Source organism: Canis aureus, chromosome X (assembly GCF_053574225.1).
Source record: "Canis aureus isolate CA01 chromosome X, VMU_Caureus_v.1.0, whole genome shotgun sequence".
Classification (NCBI taxonomy): domain Eukaryota; kingdom Metazoa; phylum Chordata; class Mammalia; order Carnivora; family Canidae; genus Canis; species Canis aureus.
In genome coordinates this window covers 122,658,393-122,676,992 of record NC_135649.1, presented here as the reverse complement: position 1 = coordinate 122,676,992, position 18,600 = coordinate 122,658,393, and the positions used below count along the sequence as shown (strand labels likewise).

The following is an 18,600-nucleotide window of genomic DNA, read 5'->3' as shown; positions in this document are numbered from 1 at the left end:
ATTTGGTCTTTGTTTATTTATTTATTTTTTTCAGAAGACCCTGCCTTCATCTTCATTATCACTTTAGCATCTCTTTACATCTCAAATCCTTAAAAATCAGGGCTTTGCATTCTCATTCAGATTTCTTTGTTGTCTGCCGAGTTTTTGGTGGGGGGGTTTCAAATCTGCATTTTGCTGAGGCTGTGAATTCTTTTTTTCCCCTTTTTTAATTCAATTTGTTAACATATAGTGTCACACCCAGGGCTCATCTCATCATGTGTCTTCCTCAGTGCCTGTCACCCAGGCCATGAATTCTAACTCATTGTAAAATATTTTGTCATTGAGTCAGCAGAGCTGAGGAGAAAGTATCAATACTGACACGAGGGTGAAATACTTTTTTCTTTATTTTTTTTTAAAGGTTTTATTTATTTATTCGAGAGGGAGAGCCAGAGAGAGAGCACAAGCAGTGGGGAGGAGCAGAGAGGGAGAGAGGGAAGCAGATGCCTGGCTGAGCAGAGCAGGGAGCCTGATGCAGGACTCGATCCCAGCACCGTGAGATCCTGACAAGAGCTGAAGGCAGATGCTTCACCACTGAGTTACCCAGGTGCCCCAACGGTCAAGCACTTCAAAAGAGCAAATGTAACTTTGCCTTTAGGAAGTGCTGGGCCACAGGGATATGTGGCAGAGGCCAATGTCTCTGGCGCGGGGAGCTCCCGGATGCCCGCGTAGGCTGAGACCCAGAAGGAAGCCCTGCACGTGGGTTTGGGGGACATGCACGTGCCCAGCCTCCCAGCTGCTCTGCAGGGGCACACGTGGCCGCTGAGAACAGCCTCGGCACTTGGCTGCCCTGCCGGCATCTCGCCCTTCTGTTCCCCGCTGTGCCAGCCCTGCTGGGACCAATACCCCGTCTCTAAGAAGGGTGGACCCTGAGGGCATGGCCCGGCCATGGCCGATGAAGCAAGCGCTAAGCGAGTTCCGCGGGAGACACCCCACGTGTGAGCGATCTCGCGGCCGATCCATGCACGCCTCTGAGGCCTCTGATGAGAATCTACGGTGCAGTGCAACTGTCCTCCCCAGGAACGGCCATGCAGGGTGGCCCGTTCTCAGGACGCCCCTACAGCGGGACTCCGCCTGCAGCCACGTGGCTCAAGCGGTGAGATCCGTCGCTCGGACGACAGGGGCAGCTCAGGGACGCCCGGGGAAGCTGGAAGTGCAGTCCGTGCGGAGACACTCAGAGACAGAGTCCACCCTCGTGCACTCACTCCAAAGGCACGGGCTCCAGCACGGAGGTGGCCTTGCCGTGAGTCACACACAGCTATCCCGTGGCCCATGCCTATGCCTGGGGCCCCAGACCGGCCCTGTGTGTCTGCAGCTGCTCTCTGAGCACATCTGCATTCCGGGGGCCCCGTGGCGCCCCGTGTCCTCCCATGCAGCAAGGTCACAGCCCTCATTCTGAAGACGCCCGACAGCCCACAGATGCTCTCTTACTGCCAAGCGTACGCCGTGCGATATCACGGTCTACGGAGAAACCCTGGCCGGTGCCTGTATCTGCTCCAGAAAAGTCGTGCTTTGCTTTTTGCTCCCCACCCCCCGCCCCTGACAAAAATAGCAACGGAAATTACTGTTGCTCTCAACAATTTGGGAGACTCTCCAGCAAAAGTGACAGCAAGTGAAAGAAGCCAATCCCTAAAGCTGCACGAATAGTGCATGAATCCGGTTCTCAGTCGTCCCAGGAATGAGAAAATGATGGAGCTGGAGAACAGATTGGGGGTCACCAGGTCTCAGCCTAGGGCGGCAGGGGGAGGCACGTGGGTGTAGCTGTGCAAGAGCAGCAGAGTGGATCCTTGGGACAGAATGTTCTGTGCCTGGATGGTAACAAGGGGAACACCCTGCTGGGATGTGGTTTTGTAAGATGTTGTCTTTGGAAGAAAGCAGGTGAGGGGTACAAGGGCTCTGATGGAACGTTCTGTGTCTGGATGGCAACAAAGTGAATATCTTGGCTGGGACATGGTTTTGCAAGATATCGCCATGGGCGGGGGCGGCGGGGGGAGGAGATGAAAAATACAAGGGATCTCAAGGTGTCATTGCTTTTTCCAACTGCACGGGATCTGGGATTATCTCAAATTTAGAAGCATAATCAAACCTTCTCCAAGCTGCAGAAAAATTTGACAGAAAGAACACCTGTCAGTCCACTCTACTTCCTTCTCAACAGGCAACATGACATCGGGAAATGTTTTCTCTGCCAACCCTGGCTTTCCAGCGGAGGATCTGGAAGGGATTCAGACACAGAAAATCATTCAGGAGGCAAAGCGGAGGAATGACGCTCGTCTCGTAGCAGGTGTCCACGCGTCTCCGGGAGCCTTGGATGTACTTGCATCTGTGGACTTGTGAGTCCCGGACGTGACAGCGTTCGCGGGATGCGCGGTGCTATCTGAAGGTATTGCCATGTCCGTTAGCTCGCAGGCCACACGTGAGCGGAGCCACGCCCGTTCTCCCCGGCCTGCATGGACTAGAGGACACGGTTACGCAGGCGGCAAATCACAAGTCGCTGTGACGTGAGCGAGGCTCAAGTTATATCCTGGGGATCGGACAAGCTCCTCTTAGGAATCATCTCACTTTGGCACCGGCAGTTAAGTGGGGTGGAGGCTGGACATGCCGAGCCACACGGTTCTGCTCGCAAAGCCTGACTTGGGGGCTGTGGCTTTGAGGAGAGCTGCGTCCACCGTGTTTTCGCAAGGCCGTGGGGCGCCGAAGGCAGCACGAGCTGAGGGCCACTCACTCTGAGGCACCTGGACAGTGTCATCCGGCCGCCGCTGGAGATTACAGACGATGGGTTCGTCAAAAGCAGCAAGTTCCCTTAACGGTCTCAGCGGTGGGAGCAGAAGATCGCATCCTGCTCTTCCCCTCTCAGTATTGCCTCTAATCTACCCAAGTTTTTGGTCCCACGTGGCCTGGATTTCTCACCATCAGCTGCTCCCGAGCATGTTTCAGGATTAACACTCGAGGCCGAGCAGGGATGTGTGTACTTTCCAGAAACCCTGTTTCTTTCCCACCCGAGTCTGTGCCCACGTTCTCCTTGCTGTGAGCCTGATCCATATCGCGGGATCGGCCCCACCACCCCCCATCTCCCTGGGTCATAAATTCTCAAGTCCGAGATGGCAAAAAATAGAAGTCAAAACCTACCATGAAAGCATGATTCACGTTCTGAGAAACTAAATCGTATAAACATTTCGCTGGCCTTCCTCTGACATTAGGCGTCATGGGCTGGTGCCTTCAATCTAAGTAATTAATCAAGAACTGGTGTGTTTTGTTTGTTTTTTGTTTTTGTTGCAATGAATGAGTCACTAAATTCTACCCCTGAAACTAAAAAGAAATAAAATTAAAATACTGATTTTTTTGTCCTACCAATTTTATGACCCTAAAAGTAAAAAAAAAAAAAAAATCAAGAAGAAACTTCTGGTTTTTATATCCCAGTCTGCATCAGATAATCTCCAAACCTCCTTCCAACTGCCTCGACGTTTGAGAATAATTCTATCACTTAAAACGTGACAAGAACGGAAAACAGATACACATTCTTGCTGTTATCTTGCTCCCCCTTTCAAACGTTTGGGAACTTTTAGCATTCAAGTCATTGTAGGTTCAGAAGGTGTTGCAAAAATAGCACAGGGCGATCCGTCTGTTGTATGTAGTTTATGTTTTAATATTTACCAGGGAGGTAGTTACCCAATATGTGCATTATTCAAATGAGCACATTATCCAAATCGAATTTCATTGATTCACTTATGCATCTACTGCCCCAACACCTATAACCTTTAACATTACATTATGCATCAGCTGGATCTGTCTTAATCAAAGGCCGAGATTTGCCATTATGTCATATATTATATTAATTGCATCATATCATAACATATTAATTATATCATATTATATTGCATCATTATATTATTACATCATATTACATGATTATATTGTATCATATTATATTATATCATATTATGAGCAGTTTCTTACCTGTGGGGTCCAACGCTAGTCTCTGGATTCCAGCCCCAGTGGCCAGAAATGGTCCAACCAATGTTTACCCCCTTAGTTAAGGGAACAGTGTTTGTGAGTCTCTGCTTTTAACTGGTGCTGTTTATACAGTTGCTCAAAGGTCTGTTGATCTAAGCAAATCTGTCCAAACAAATGCCTCTAGCAGTGGTAATAAGCAGCTGCTCGGGTAGCATATTAGACACACATTCAAAAAAAAAATATCAAACTTTTGGAAGAATTGACCTCTTGATGTCAAGGCAAACTCATCAGCATTACTCAGAAAATGCACCAACCTAAGAAGGAAAATCTGAGGGGGGAAAGCATGTGAGTCTGAAGGAAGACAGACCAACCAGAGACGTGGCTCCTTTTTCAGAATCATGATGTCCAACGCTCAGCTCATCTGTTCCTGGAGTCTGTGACTTTACACTTTACCTGTACATGTACTTCTTTTTATCAGAACATTTTTTTAATTCTTTTTTTTTTTTAAGATTTTATTTTTAAGTAATCTCCAAACCCAACATGGGTCTTGAACTCACAACCCTGAGATCAAGAGTCCCATGCTCCACCCGCTGATCCAGCCAGGTGCCCCCTCAGAAGAAATTTTAATATGCAATTCTTTTAATTATTGTGAAACGAATATGCTCACATCATAGCAAACCAGGAAAACCAAAGCACATATTAAAGTACAAATTTGGCAAATTGGTCTAGACGGAAATCAGATTGGTGGTGGCCAGGGGAGGGCGGTGGGTTATGGAGTATTAATGACGACAGGGTTCCTTCCTGGGACGTGATGAAAATTCTCTAACATCAATTGTGTTGATAATTTCACATTATAAATATACTAAAACCTATGAATGATATATTTTCAATGGGTGAATTTTATGGTGTGTACAACTGTGATAAAAAATTTTTTTTAATTTAAATTCAAGGGAGTTAACATATGCTGTATTATTAGTTTCAGTGTAGAGCTTAGTGATTCATCAGTTGCATATAACACCCAGTGCTCATGACATGACATAATAAAACAATATTTTTTAAGAAAATTTACTCAGAGGGTCACAGCCAAGTGATAAACACAGTTAATATTTTGCTCCATATTGTTCCATTTTGGGGAGGCATATTTGAGAAGATGTGTTTCTCATAATATAGAATTTAATATGCTACTTTTGTTAGTTGATATTATGCTATTTTCTGCTCTAAAATATATCCAAGTTGTGCATGGAATTAATCAGGTTTTTCCATTTCTTTTGTTTGTTTGTTCTGTTTTGACCATCTACCCACAGCAGTATGTATAAGGCATAAAAACATTGCACCCAGTTGTGGACTGAATGTGTGTCCCCCTCCCCCCAAAAATTTGTATATGGAGGCGGGAGCCTTTGGGAGGTGATTGGGTTGGGATGAGGTCATGACGTTGGGGCTGCCATGATGGGATTAGTGCCCTAATAAGAAAAGGAAGAGGGGCCAGAGCTCTCTTTCCCTCCACCATGAGAAGACATGGCAAGAAGGTGCCACCTGCAAGCCAGGGAGAGTCCTCACCAAGGACAAAATCCAGAATCCGGAAAAGTGGGATTGGATGTGGGCAGTCAGGTAGAAATCAAAATGCCATGTCTATGAAGGGAAGGAGAAACTCTTCTTCTACCAGCTTCAAGGGCTCCCAGCTGGGCTAAGACTGAAATTCAAATAAGACAGATTCACAGGACAAAACAAAACAAAACCCAAAGTTTTATTCCGTGAGCATGGAGGTCCAACAATGAGATTAAGACGTAAAGAACTAAGCAAGGTGGGCAGTGTTGATGCTTTTCAAAGAGATAATAAATCTCGTGAGTTATGGACAAGACAGAGAATGTCACTTTGGGAGCCCCAGTTAGTCAGGAATTCTAAACAGAATGTGAGCGGGGGTGGGGGTAGTAAATTCCTAAGGAGTAAAGAGCTCTGTTTATCCAGCCCTCTGGGCTCCGCATGTCCCATCTGTGGTGATAAGGATGTCTCCCTCTCTCCGAGGACAAGAGGGCACCTTGCACGCGGCAGATTCATTTCTCACCTGCAAGGGGACAGAGGAAGAGCTGAGTGTCCCGTCTTTTAAGTGGCTTCTATTTAAAATATCAACATGTCAATGCGGCACATTTGGGGGCAGCCTGCCCTCAGCCCCTGCCACTATTGGGATTGAAGAGGCAATTAATGTCTCTGGGCATCATGTCCTGATGCATGAGCCTGGCTAAGATGGTGAGGGAGCCATGCAGGAGAAGCAAATCCATAACTTGAGGGGGAAATATCAAATTCAAGGTATCACCAGTGCATCGAATCATCGCACAGAACACTTTAAACACGATCTAATATGTTTTATGTTAACTGTATCTCGACAAAGCAGGGGGGCAAATAATCAATAAAGCTGGACGGAGTAAGTGTGGTGCACACATACAATGGAAATACCATTCATCTCTTCAAAAAGGGAAATTGTGCTTTGGCAATGACATGGATGAGCTTTTGAGACGTTTGCTCGGTGATGTGGGCCAACTGCAGAGTGACAAGAACCACAGGATTCTGGTTCACTGAGGGGAGTGTACCATGGTTATCTCCCAGGAGTAGACTAGGTTGGCTGTTTCTTCGGGGCTAGAGAGAGTAAAATGGGGAGATGGGGTTCGGCAGGTGTAAAGTATCAGTGGATCAAGATGATCATGCTGCAGACATCGGTTGTAGGCAACTTTCATGCAATGTGCCCGTAAAATTTTGTTCAACAGTGAATCTCATGGTTGGCGTTCTTACCACGGTGAAGACAAAATAGCGAGCTTTAAGCTGGCACCCAGGGACGCACATGGTCACCTGGGGATTCCGTTAAATGCAGATTCTAATCCAGCAGGTCCTGGCTGGGGCCTGAGATCTCCTGAGATCAACAAGCAGTTGGAGATGCAAGACAGTCTCCATGACATTTAGTAGATTGCTAAAAAGTAGTCTTCAGAAATTAAAATGTGAGTTGAACATAAGGGAAGAGGGCTACCCCTAGGTGTAAAACACAAAATGACATTAGGGGATCCAGCTCAGGCTGGGAAAATTGGGGAGTTTGGTGTTAGGAAGGGATGTATGAACCCCTTCCAGGAGGCCCTGGGATCCCAGGTCTGGGAGCGTGACCTTGTACCTGAAAGGAAGCAGCTGGTCCCCCAATGGTGGCAGGTGTTTGAACCATCATGGCAGGTCAGTGGGCATCCTCTGGCCTGAGCTTGGTGATGTTGTGTCCACAGGGAAGATGCCATGGAACTTCTTGCTCCTGATGCATAGGGATGGAAAGAAAGGCCGAAGAGCATTTCTACACCAAGCAGGGAGAAGGTGAGTGAGCATGGATGTTCCTTCTGTGGGGAGTTGATAATTGGATAATCCATAGAGATTAGAGGTCATGGGATCAGGGGAAGAGGGCTGTGTCTAAAGAAGAGGTTGGAGCTTCCATGCTGGGGTCATATCATGATGGTCAGTGAGTCAAAGTAGGGGGCTGGGATGCTCATGCCCAGTGAGGGGAGCATGGACTAGGGGGCGGGTAAGAAGCCCGTGATCCATCTCAGGCAATAAGATACAAAGATCTGATCTCGACTATGAGAGTTTTGGTGACAAGAGTCAGATGGGGTGGCCAGGGGAGCAGGGCATGGATAGGAAATGCATAAATGGAGCCTCTGAGAGACGGCTTGGGCACCAATCGAGAGTTGCCGCTCCTTCAAATGAGTGGCGTCACTTCCTAAAAGAAAAGGTTGAGGCGAGGCTAGGTTGAGGGGGCCGGCTAAGCGGTATGTGGTCCTTCCCGCACATGTACACGGCAGGACGCCCAAGGAGAACCAACCCATTCTGACTGCCCTGCCTCGCGGCTGTGCTGTGTTGGCAAAGTGATGGAAGCTTGGTCAGTCTCCGTTTATGGACGCGGGGGGTCCCCTGCCTCTATCCCACGAGAGCAGCGAGTTGAGGGGATTCCGACAGTGGGAAGAGCCGGGTGTTGTGTGTGGGTACATGTCGGACATCAGTGTCTCTCTCCCGCTATGACCCGGGGAAGCCTGCCCACACCTGGCTGAGTCCAGTGGGCCGACGACCGCCAAGGTTTGCCGTGGGAAGCATCCATCGTTTATCTTCATGCAAAGCCCACCTTGCAGTCCCGCTACAGGAGATTCCGTGGGCATCCCATACTCCAGCCCGCCCATGGATAGAACTGGCATGAGTCCCTTGCATTGTGCACATCGGCTGCTCATGCACCAGAAGCTCAGGGCACGTGGCTGCCACTGTGCCTGGCAGATGCCTTTCTCCCCTGTCTTTGTGATAAAACACTTTATGTGACATTCAAGCCTTGTGATTATGGTACCATGCCTCCCTCCAGCTCCTGGAGATGCCCGGAATCCCCAACAGCATTGGCGGCAGCTCTGGAGGTTTCCTTTTCCTTTAGCCAAAAGAGCTGGGTGCTGGGCGGGGAACATCTGGAATCCCCTAGTCTACCAGGACAGCTCATTCCAAAGTGACTACATCCCAATAAAAGGGAAACCGAGACATCACAGCTCCTTCCTTATGTGCGTGGAAAGCTGTTACAGTCTAGGCTCGGGTCCCAGAGGCCGGCTTTCCATGTCCAGCTAGAGAGCCATGGCACAGCATCCTCTTTGCTTTCCAGTCTTCCCTTCTGCAGATCCCAAAAGTCACTTCCTATCGAGTACACGACAACAGTCAACGTCAACATTAAAAAGAGATGAAAAAACAAGGCCAATAAATGGGTTTTGCAGCCTTCATCTGTGTTTTCTGTCCTGGGCATAGCAAAACCTGTGTTCCTGACACCCTACAGTCTCCCAGAAGAGGGACACTCAAATACATCCTAGTGAGGGTTAAAAAGTAAGTAAGTACATGGCCCCACCATTGAGGATCTTCGTCAAATATATATATATATATATATATATATATATATATATTTTTTTTACCAGCAATTCTATGTCATAAACTTATTGACTTACTGTCCCATCCTCTTATTTTCATAAAATAGAAAAGTATGGTAGACACGGCACTTGAATTCCCAGGTTGGAAGATGAGAAGATACTTCTAAGTAGATGAGAATGGAACAGATGAGATTGCCTGCTGACAAATCCATGAGACGCTTTGGAATGACTTTGTCTGGGGCCATTTTGACGTCCGTCTGCTGCCCTGTCCTCCCCGTCCAACTTCTTGCTGAATACCCCAATCTTCATGGTTGGGTTTATGTCCACAGAACTCTTGCATGAGGGAAGAGCAGAGCTCTATCACCAAAAAAATGCAAGGAGTCTGAATATATCATCTTGCAGTGACGACGATAACAACAAGAACTCACCCTTTGTGTTGTGCGGGCAGAAACGCATGCGAAGGACACATAGAAATTGCTTTTAGGGTCACGAGAGTAGAGGAGCTCCATGAAGGAGGCAGAGCCACCGCTCAGGGACACCTTCTCCATTCTTCCCTCTAGAAGTGGCCACAATCGGGAATGAGGACAGGAAGTTCCTGTAAGGGTCATGCCCCCTTCCTCCTGCCCCACGATACGTGGTCCAGAAGTTGAATATGGAAACCAGATGGAGATACACGGCTGAGCCCGGGTGCCCTGCCATGGGGTCAACAAGGACCCTCCCAGACAAGTGACAATGGAACCCACAGAGGGCCATGCAGGGATCCAGGGGACACCGGCGACAGGAAACATTGACTCCAGGGTGCACGTTTAATTCCATACGGGCAATGATTCACTCTCTGGTTTTCTCTTTGTCCAAAATACTTTGGCGCGTTAGGTAGAGAAAGAAAAATGTCAGGTCTTCCCTCCGCTGGAGAGAAACAACGTAGGATCTGGTGCAGCTCGCCCGAGAAAGGAATCAGCAGCTCCATGACTCAAAAAAAAAAAAATGCAAATACAGTTCGGTGTTTCGTTATTGCAATGATGCCTGGTGGATACACAGAAACACTGGCTCCTGATACAATGGGGCGCTGGAAGCGAGCCAGACGCGATTTCTTGTGTAAGATCTTGCAGAAGCTGAGCTGAAATGCTTCATAGCACCCCATGAATAGCGGCAACAGTGATCCCAACGCCAGCGCGTGAACCAACCTCATAAATACGATCTGAGAGGGAGATGGTAACAACGCGGAGACGTGTGCGTCCAGAAGGCAACGTGAGATCGAACATGTTGTCTCTATTTGCAGGAGAAGATTTACTAACACACCAATCCGAACACTTAGCTTATTTATGATACATCATTTGCTGTGTAAATCGTTGTCGGCCGCAGCAGCATGCAGGGAAAGAGATTCATTTCATGGAGAAATGGCACATTAGGAATTCACTGTTTGCTTCTTTGCACATGGCCTGAACGTAAGTGCCCTGATTCCCATCCACCCAAACGTCTTTGCTACGAATGTAAGAGCTCGCGGTCAGAGGGGGCGGGGGTGTCCAAGTCATAACCGGAAATTTCCAGACATCGTTCATCTGCTCCTTTTCAAGGGGGGACATTTCTAAATGATATGAAGGGGGCCAAAGATATTTTTTTTTAAATCATTCATCTAAATGGAATAGTCGTTTCTCGTTCATACGTAAGGAGTCCCCGAAGCAGGAACGTCATATGCCCCCATTGACTGGGAAGGTTTCTCCAGAATTCTGTGTCATCGAAATAAGGAAATGGATTGGGGAATGTGAATCTACATTCTGCAATGCAGATGAGACATTATTGTTCCAGAAAGTGGGAAATTTATTCTGATCACTCTGGGAAGACACGGACCCCAATGAACAGCAGGCAGGTAGATTTGAGGGTACCTTTCAACCTAATATAACGTTTAGGACCACCGTTTGTTTTTTTTTAATAGAAAAGGGTCATGCGCCTCATTTGAAAACAGAGGTTGTTGGGGATCCCTGGGTGGCGCAGCGGTTTGGCGCCTGCCTTTGGCCCAGGGCGTGATCCTGGAGACCCGGGATCAAATCCCACGTTGGGCTCCCGGTGCATGGAGCCTGCTTCTCCCTCTGCCTGTGTCTCTGCCTCTCTCTCTATATATATATATGACTATCATAAATAAATAATTTTAAAAATTTAAAAAAAAGAAAATAGACGTTGTTGATAGAAACATGAAGTCTTGGAGGGCTAGGAGGGCAGAGAATTTTAGGGAACGGTCATCAGCATGATCGATTAGGGGGCTGGGATTGTAGGACCATATGCTTGCCCTGACTCTGTCTCTTCCTCTCTGTCTCCCTCTGGCATGTGAGAGCATGGTTACTAATTTTGGGCAATGCAATTTATTTAACATCAATCTCTCCCTGGCGTGCCTGGCTGGCTCAGTCGGTGGAGCACGCGACTCATGATCCCACGGCTGTAGGATTGAGACCTACATTGAGTGTAGAGATTGCTTCAAAATGAAATCTTAAAAAAAATTTTTTTTTAAATAAATGGATGCTTACCAGGTGGATGAGGGAAACAGGTGGTGGTGATGAAGAGTGCACTTATGATGATGAGCACAGAGTCGTGCAGAGAACTGTCCGATCACAGTACACACATCCGAAATGATTATAGCGCTGTACATTAACTCTACTGTGATTTAATTTTTTTTAATTTAAAAAAGGAAAAAAAAAGAAACATAAAATAAAATAAATCTGTACCCACCGGTGGCATCCCAAGACTGGACAAAGTGAGCAATATACTCTACATAGAAGAAAGAAGGGGATGCGTATCTGCAGGAAAATGTAAACGTAATAGGAGAAGTCACCCAAAATGTGTGTTATTCAATTCCCACCTGGCCCCGGGGATAGTTAACCTTATCGATGATGCAACAGTCCAGCCTGAGAACGTGTTTTGTTCATGCAAGTCGTAAAATAAATCGCTACAGTTCCTATGCTGTCGTGATAATACGGTGCGTAACGGAGCTTCAGGTCACTGTGCTTGTACCGATTGTGTTTTAATGGGTATGGTCTCTTGCACGGCAGTGAGTTCAGGAAACTCAGGGCAAACCCCAACATGGAGAATGTCCACCCACGTGTGTTCACTGTCAGCTGTTCACAGTCGTGCAAGTGCACTGCGGGCACCGTTGTGTGTGCACACGTCTCATACCCTCACGTCCTCCCGGGGGTACAGAGCGGAAATCACTCATGGAAAGTCGTTTTTAAGGAAAGATGTAACACAGCTTTGTCCCAGTCGATCTTATTATTATTATTATTATTATTATTATTATTATTATTAGTTCCTTTGACACCATCAGAAGCGTTAATAAATGAAAGTCTTCGCCGGGCACGATCGTTAGGCTTTATCATCTTATGGTCACTAAGAACAAAGTTGCTGTCTTGCAGAAGGGGATTTGCAAAGCAATGCATGCAGGCTGTGCCACATGTTGTACCATTCTGTGTTTGCTCCGGGGACGATGGAGGCCATGGATGCTGGTGTCCATCCCTACGTGGCATTGGGTCCTCTGCTGAGTGACTGCAGGAAGGCTCCATAAGTCACCCATTGCTGCGTAACAAGTTGCCCCAAAGTTTAGACGCTTCAAAGAAGAAACATTCACCATGGCACACAGTTTTTGAGGGTCATGAGCTTCTTGCAGGGGCTTCCAGCTCATGAGGTTGCAGCCAAGATGCCGGTGGAGGCTGCCATCACTGGAAAGCAAGAGTGGCCAGTAGCATCCCCGTTGGAAGAAAGACTTCCTCGGTCCCTTGTGATGTGGACCTTGCCCAAAGGTTGCCTGTGACAGGGCTGCTGGCTTCCCCCAGCGTGAAGGGTTCAGCGGGGATGGTGAGCAAGATGGAGGTTGTATTGTGTTTCGTAATGTAGGCGTCCAAGTGCCATCCCTTCTGCCATATTGGTGACAGGGAGCAAGTCTGGGGATGTCTGGGACACACACACCAGTCTGCAGCATGAATGTCAGCAGGGCAAGGCCATGAAGAACCACTCTGGGGGCTGACCACCCCACAAAGAATGACCCGAGAGAACCACTCATTGAAAAATACCCCATGGGACTTTGTGGGAGCAAGAGGCAAATATGTCTTGTCCGCATTCCCTGAGTTTGGGGATTATTTTTAGAACACGTAGCATGCGTTTCTCTACACCACATTCTTTTCTGAGACTTTCAAGTGGGAGTTTTCAAGATAAAAAATGACACTCTGGAAAGAGAAGCTTTGCTTCTGATTGTGCCTTCCCTGGGTTCGTGCTGGCACTTTTCTCGATCTGTTCCCTGCAACGGGTCCACCTATGTGGCCACAAGGACATGTCTGCTGCCCAGACTGGGAGTTAGTCTGCTGCGCAAGTTGAAAGAATTTTCATTTTTCACAACAGCTAAACCAAAGCCAGATTCTGTGAACGGTTTCGCTGTTTTTTAGTACATTATTGCAGATACTGTAATGTCAATGCCTTGCTGCTTCCTCCTACACACGCAAAAGTGAAAATCAGGGCTGATTGTGTGTTTCTGAGTTTACGCATCACATGACAGGAGGAGGTATCCAATCCAGCAGATGCAGCCCTAAGTATGGGAATGATTCAAACCACCTAGTGCTTACACCTCTTGCACGCAGACACAATCTGAGACATTTGGGGAGCTTTTGCTAGTGTGTCTCCAGGAACAAAAGGTGAATTTTCAGATGAAAACTGTTAAATGTTTCCTCAGGCATCATTTATGTGCATCATATCGATTATGAAACATCCTGACCATCCACACTGTAGTTACAGGAAGGGCCCTTGGGGGTGTGTGTGAGTGCATGAATGTAAGCATGTGTGTGCGTCAGAGTGTGTGTGTGCAAGCACATGCATGTGCAAAGGGTGTGTGTATAGGAGAGTGATTTGTGTCATGCGTGCACAAGTGTGTGCATGCATGTGGGGTATGTGGTCTATCATGTGCATGTGTGTGAGTGCATGAATATGGGCATGTGTGTGTAAGCACATGCATGTGCAAAGGGTGTGTGTGTGTTTTAGTTATTTGTGTCATGAGTGCAAGTGTGTGCATGCATGTGGGGTATGTAGCCTATCATGTGCATGTGTGTGATGCATGAATATGGTCACACGTGTGTGCCAGCATATGTGTGTGGTGTGTGTGCAAGCACATGCACATATGCAGGGAGTATGCATCTGAGTATGTGGATGAGTGTGTAGTCTGTGCTGTGTGTATATGAGTCACGTGTGCAGAATGTGTGCTGCATGTGCATGTGTAATGTGTGTGTGTGTAGCCTGTCATGTGCATGTGTGCATGCATGTGGTATGTGGTTGTGCACATGTACGGTCTGTGTCCTATGTGCATAGTGTGTGGTACGTGTACATGTGCAGCATGTGTGCTGGAGAAGCCCAGAGAGATGTGACCACTGAGGAGAGTGTGCACATCGATGCACAACCCAACACGGGTGTGCTTGTTCTAAAGCAGCCAGGACCACAGAGAGGAAGGAGCCTGAGCAAACGCCTGTAGCCCAGGACCATCCGAGGGGCCGGGGCTCCTCTGTAGGCAGACGTGGAGGGAAGGTTCCAGAATGATCCTTCTCTTTTAAAATGAATGGAAACAAACAAACACACATGCGAAGAAGCAGGCACGTTTTGAGTTTACCCAAATAGCCAGGCTTTTTGCTGAGAAAATGCTTTCAGTGTCACCAAAAGCCTCAGAGAAGGGGCTCATGGTGGGGGGGACGGCAGCTGGGAGACGCTGCTGCTCGCCGCTGCTTTGACCCAAGTGTGTTGCAAGGCCGAGGCCCACGGCATCCAGACTTGACAGCAAACAGCCTTTTCCCACCAACTGCACAGTTGGCAGCCAAACCAGAAAGGAGCTTGAGTGTAAACAATCAATAACTTACTTGCAAGGCCTTTGAGTTGGCTTCAGCGTGGCCAGCAGCACGTCTTCAGCAGCTCCATCAGCTAAGGAAGGGGTCAGGGGGACGGGGGCTCCAGCCATCACGGGCCTGCCGGGGAGCTTTTGCTCTCTGTATGTAAGCAGAAGTTGATCTGGGTACGGCTGGAGCATTTCCCACTTCCTGGGACCCATCTGTGCCTCTGGGCTCTGGGGGAAGATGTTGAACAATTGCCTTGAACCCAAGCAGTGCATATGATTCAGATCAAGTCATAAAAAATGACCCAAGATTAGGAAAAGGAGGACGAGCCGGAGAGAGGAATTTACCGTTGGTTCTGTGCACACACCAAGAGGCAATTAACTCTCACAAAGATCCACGTGATCAGAGTTTTATTTTTCTTTCGTTGGTTGTTCATTGCCTGGAACCTTCGAAACCATGCAAACAAACCTAATCGAGGCTTTCTGTGTGCTGACTATTGTGCTGTTGGGCACAGCAACCACGTCCATCCTCAAAGAAGATTCGGTTTCTTAGGCATTTGTGTAAGTCTACAAGAAAACATAACTTCAATGGATGGAAGTCTTTTCTTTTCTTTTCTTTTCTTTTCTTTTCTTTTCTTTTCTTTTTTTTTTTTTTTTTTACCAAAAGTGGTAAAGTGGGACTAGACCAGGGGTTGGCAAACTTTCTGTAGCGGGCAACAGAGCAAAGGTTTTCAGCTTTGTGAGTCACTGGGTGTCTGTTGCAACAACCTAACTCTCGTGGAATGCAAACACGGTCATAGGTAATATGCAAATAAGTGGGTAAGGCTGTGTGTCAATAAAACTTTATTTGCACAAGCAATGGCGAGGCCAGATGTGACCCACGAGCCTTAATTCCCTTACCCCAGAGGAGGTTCTGATTCCTTACAGTCCACCGATCTGTCAACTCAAACTTGAGCCATGTGCTTCCCTTATTCTGATCCATAGTGGCAACTGGAAAATACAAACACAACAGACACCTCCCTTTCACAGATACAATAACGGGAGACCGGGAATCTGGTCTATAGAAATCATATGGCAACTTAGGCCAACACTTGCTTATTAGCGGAAAGTTCTGGAGGTTAGTTGAGGCGCGGTGTGACTGGGACCTCTGTTCAGGGTCCCACCAGGCTGAAGTCAAGCTTCTCATCTGCAGCTCGGGGCCTCCTCCAAGTCCCTGTTGTTTGTGGGAAGAATTCAGCACCTTGCGTGGGAGGTCGGGGGTGTCTGTTTCCTCCTGATGATCAGTGGGGAGTGGCTCTGAGCTCATGGAGATGCCCACATTCCAACCAGCAACAGAGAACCCCCTGACGTGAACCATCTCCTCACTGTCAATCTCTGTGATCTGAGTCTCTTTCAACAGGAAGCGCTTTCCATTTCTTGTTAGGGGTTCTCCGGATTCGGTGAGGCTCACCGAGATCCTCTAGGTAAAGGTCAACTGATTTGACCCAATAATGACATCTGCAAAGTTCCTGATGGCTGAGCCTCGATTGGGGTGTGATTGAATCATGGGGAGAAGCTGCGTGTCCTGTAGGGCAGCAGGGATCAGAGGGACATCCTAGGCTTCCACCTGCCACCGTGCTTTATTTCTTTGGTTCATCATCCGCCTGCCTCTTTCTCTTAATGGGTTGATGGTTTGTTTGTTTTTTTTAAAGATTTTATTTATTTATTCATGAGAGACATACAGAGAGAGGCAGAGACACAGGCAGAGGGAGAAGCAGGTTCCACGCAGGGAGCCCAACATGGGACCTGATCCGGGACTCCAGGATCACACCCTGGGCCAAAGGCAGGCACTAAACCGCTGAGCCACCCCGGGCTGCCCGGGTTGATAGTTTCTTTGAGCCCATGTGACACTGTAGGTTTCGCTGGGAAGGAAGCACACTTGACAGGATCTGATCCACTGACCACTCTTAGTGGGATTTTACTGCACAAATCCTGTGGATGTGACAGTTGCCCAGTCCTTAAAGCTGTGCACGATAAGACGTCAGATAAGACGCCTGATTATTGTTTTTATGTCTTATAACAAAACATCGGTATCTGGAATATCTGCAAAAGTAGCCAGTGACGTGTTGCAAATGGCTAACGTGTGATGCCATGGAGTTGCATGTGGGTACAAGACGCATCCAATGGCCACCGGGAATGGTGGATCGTAATTTGACAAAGTGTGAAATGCTGATTGATATAAGCTCCCACACACATGGCAACCACCCTTTGTGTAGCCCCCATGCACCAGATTTTGGTGTTGTATCAGAGAAGAGTATCCACGATGATCTAAAAACTCTAAAAACAAAACAAAACAAAACAAAATAATTAAAAATAAAAATAAAAAAAAGAAAAAGTCTGAAAACACTCCTCTCTTTCCCAAAGATGCACCTGGGTGAGGATGAACTTTATTTCATATCCTCCCTCCAAAACAGTGTATTGACCACAGGTTGATGCCAAAGTGGATACGCAAACTCCGTTCTCTTGAATTCAGCCAGACGGTTGCAAAAAAAAAAAGAGAGAGAGATAAAATTATGTCACTCTGCTTGCTTGCTTGTTCCCGTTTTGGAACAACATCATTATTTTTCCTTTAAAAAAAGTATTATTTTGTAATACACTGGATAGTTGTCTTTATGGCTTTAAAATGAAATCATGTGTTTTTCATTGCTCGGTTGTAATTGCTGATATGGTCATGAGTGGTAGATACAAATGTCCATTAACCAAAACTCTTTGGGGTCCTTGATAAAAGAAAAGCCTTGATGATGGAAAGAGTTTCTGAAACCAAAAAAATCTTTGGGTATTTGTGGTTCGAGACGTGGAAGCAAAGAAATGAGAGGTTGTTGCATATGTGGTTTAAAGCCTAGGGGAGAAGTCTGATATGCATGTAGATTCAAACACGTCCATATCCGTATATATGTCCATAAATATGGACATGAGTGTGGATACACATGGGGATATGGACATATATGTCCATGCAGAGATGTATATCATGTCTGCAAAATATCTATGAATAGACGTTGATTCACTGATGACTAAGTGGTACTTGGACTTGTGTGTGGGTCTGTGGCATCGTGTCAATGGAGAATAAGGAATTGGAACCACATGGAGCTTGCAAAGGACCCTTGAAGCCTAAGGAACACTCCAGAGTATCGTGTAGGATGGTGGAAAGCTTCTACATCTCGAGCTGAATGGTGGGCCCATGAGCATCTTCCCAAATCTTCTCTGGAATCTCTCTAAAATCTGGTTGCAACATTTAACAGCCAAGACAGCTCTGCCCAATGATAAAGAAAGAGTTGGCAGCAGGATTGGAAAAATAATGTGGAGTACCATAGTTTTGGTTTGCTTCTGATCCTGGAGGCTGAGAGTCTGAGGTCCAGGTGGCGTAGAGGCTGGTTCTCCTTGAAGCCTCTCTCTTGGGTATGTAGACCCTGTGTTCTCCTCATGTCCTTACATGGTCATCCCTCTGGATGTGTCTGCGTCCTCATCCCCTCTTCTTATAGGACCCACATCCTATGGGATCACAGCCCACATGACTGACCTCATTGTGCCTCAATCCCCTCTTTAGAGACCCCACTTCCAAAGAGAGTCCCATTCTGAAGTCCTGGGGATTGGGACCTCAACATATGAAATTTGGGGAGACTCAGTCTAGTGCCTCACAATCACAAAGTTCAAGGAGCAGGAGCATTTCAAGGAGCACCCAGCGCTGCTATGGAATCAGTAGGAACGGGATGGCAAAGGCCCACGTCCTCTACAGATGTTTGGGGAATGGGAAGTTTCAAGGCCACCGCAAAGTAGCTGGAGATGGCAATGAGCTCAGAGGAGGTGAGTGACCGAACC

The 18,600-nt window shown here is 47.3% G+C and overlaps 1 long non-coding RNA gene across 1 annotated transcript; it reads right to left on the bottom strand.

Annotated features, from left to right (window-relative positions):
- Nucleotides 1-5,684: 5,684 nt before the first annotated feature.
- On the bottom strand, nt 5,685-15,604 carry LOC144307937 (uncharacterized). Its single transcript, XR_013374595.1, has 3 exons — nt 14,774-15,604; nt 7,142-7,270; nt 5,685-6,049 (listed from the first exon to the last, which is right to left on the bottom strand). It is a non-coding gene; the product is annotated as an uncharacterized LOC144307937 (long non-coding RNA).
- Nucleotides 15,605-18,600: the final 2,996 nt, after the last annotated feature.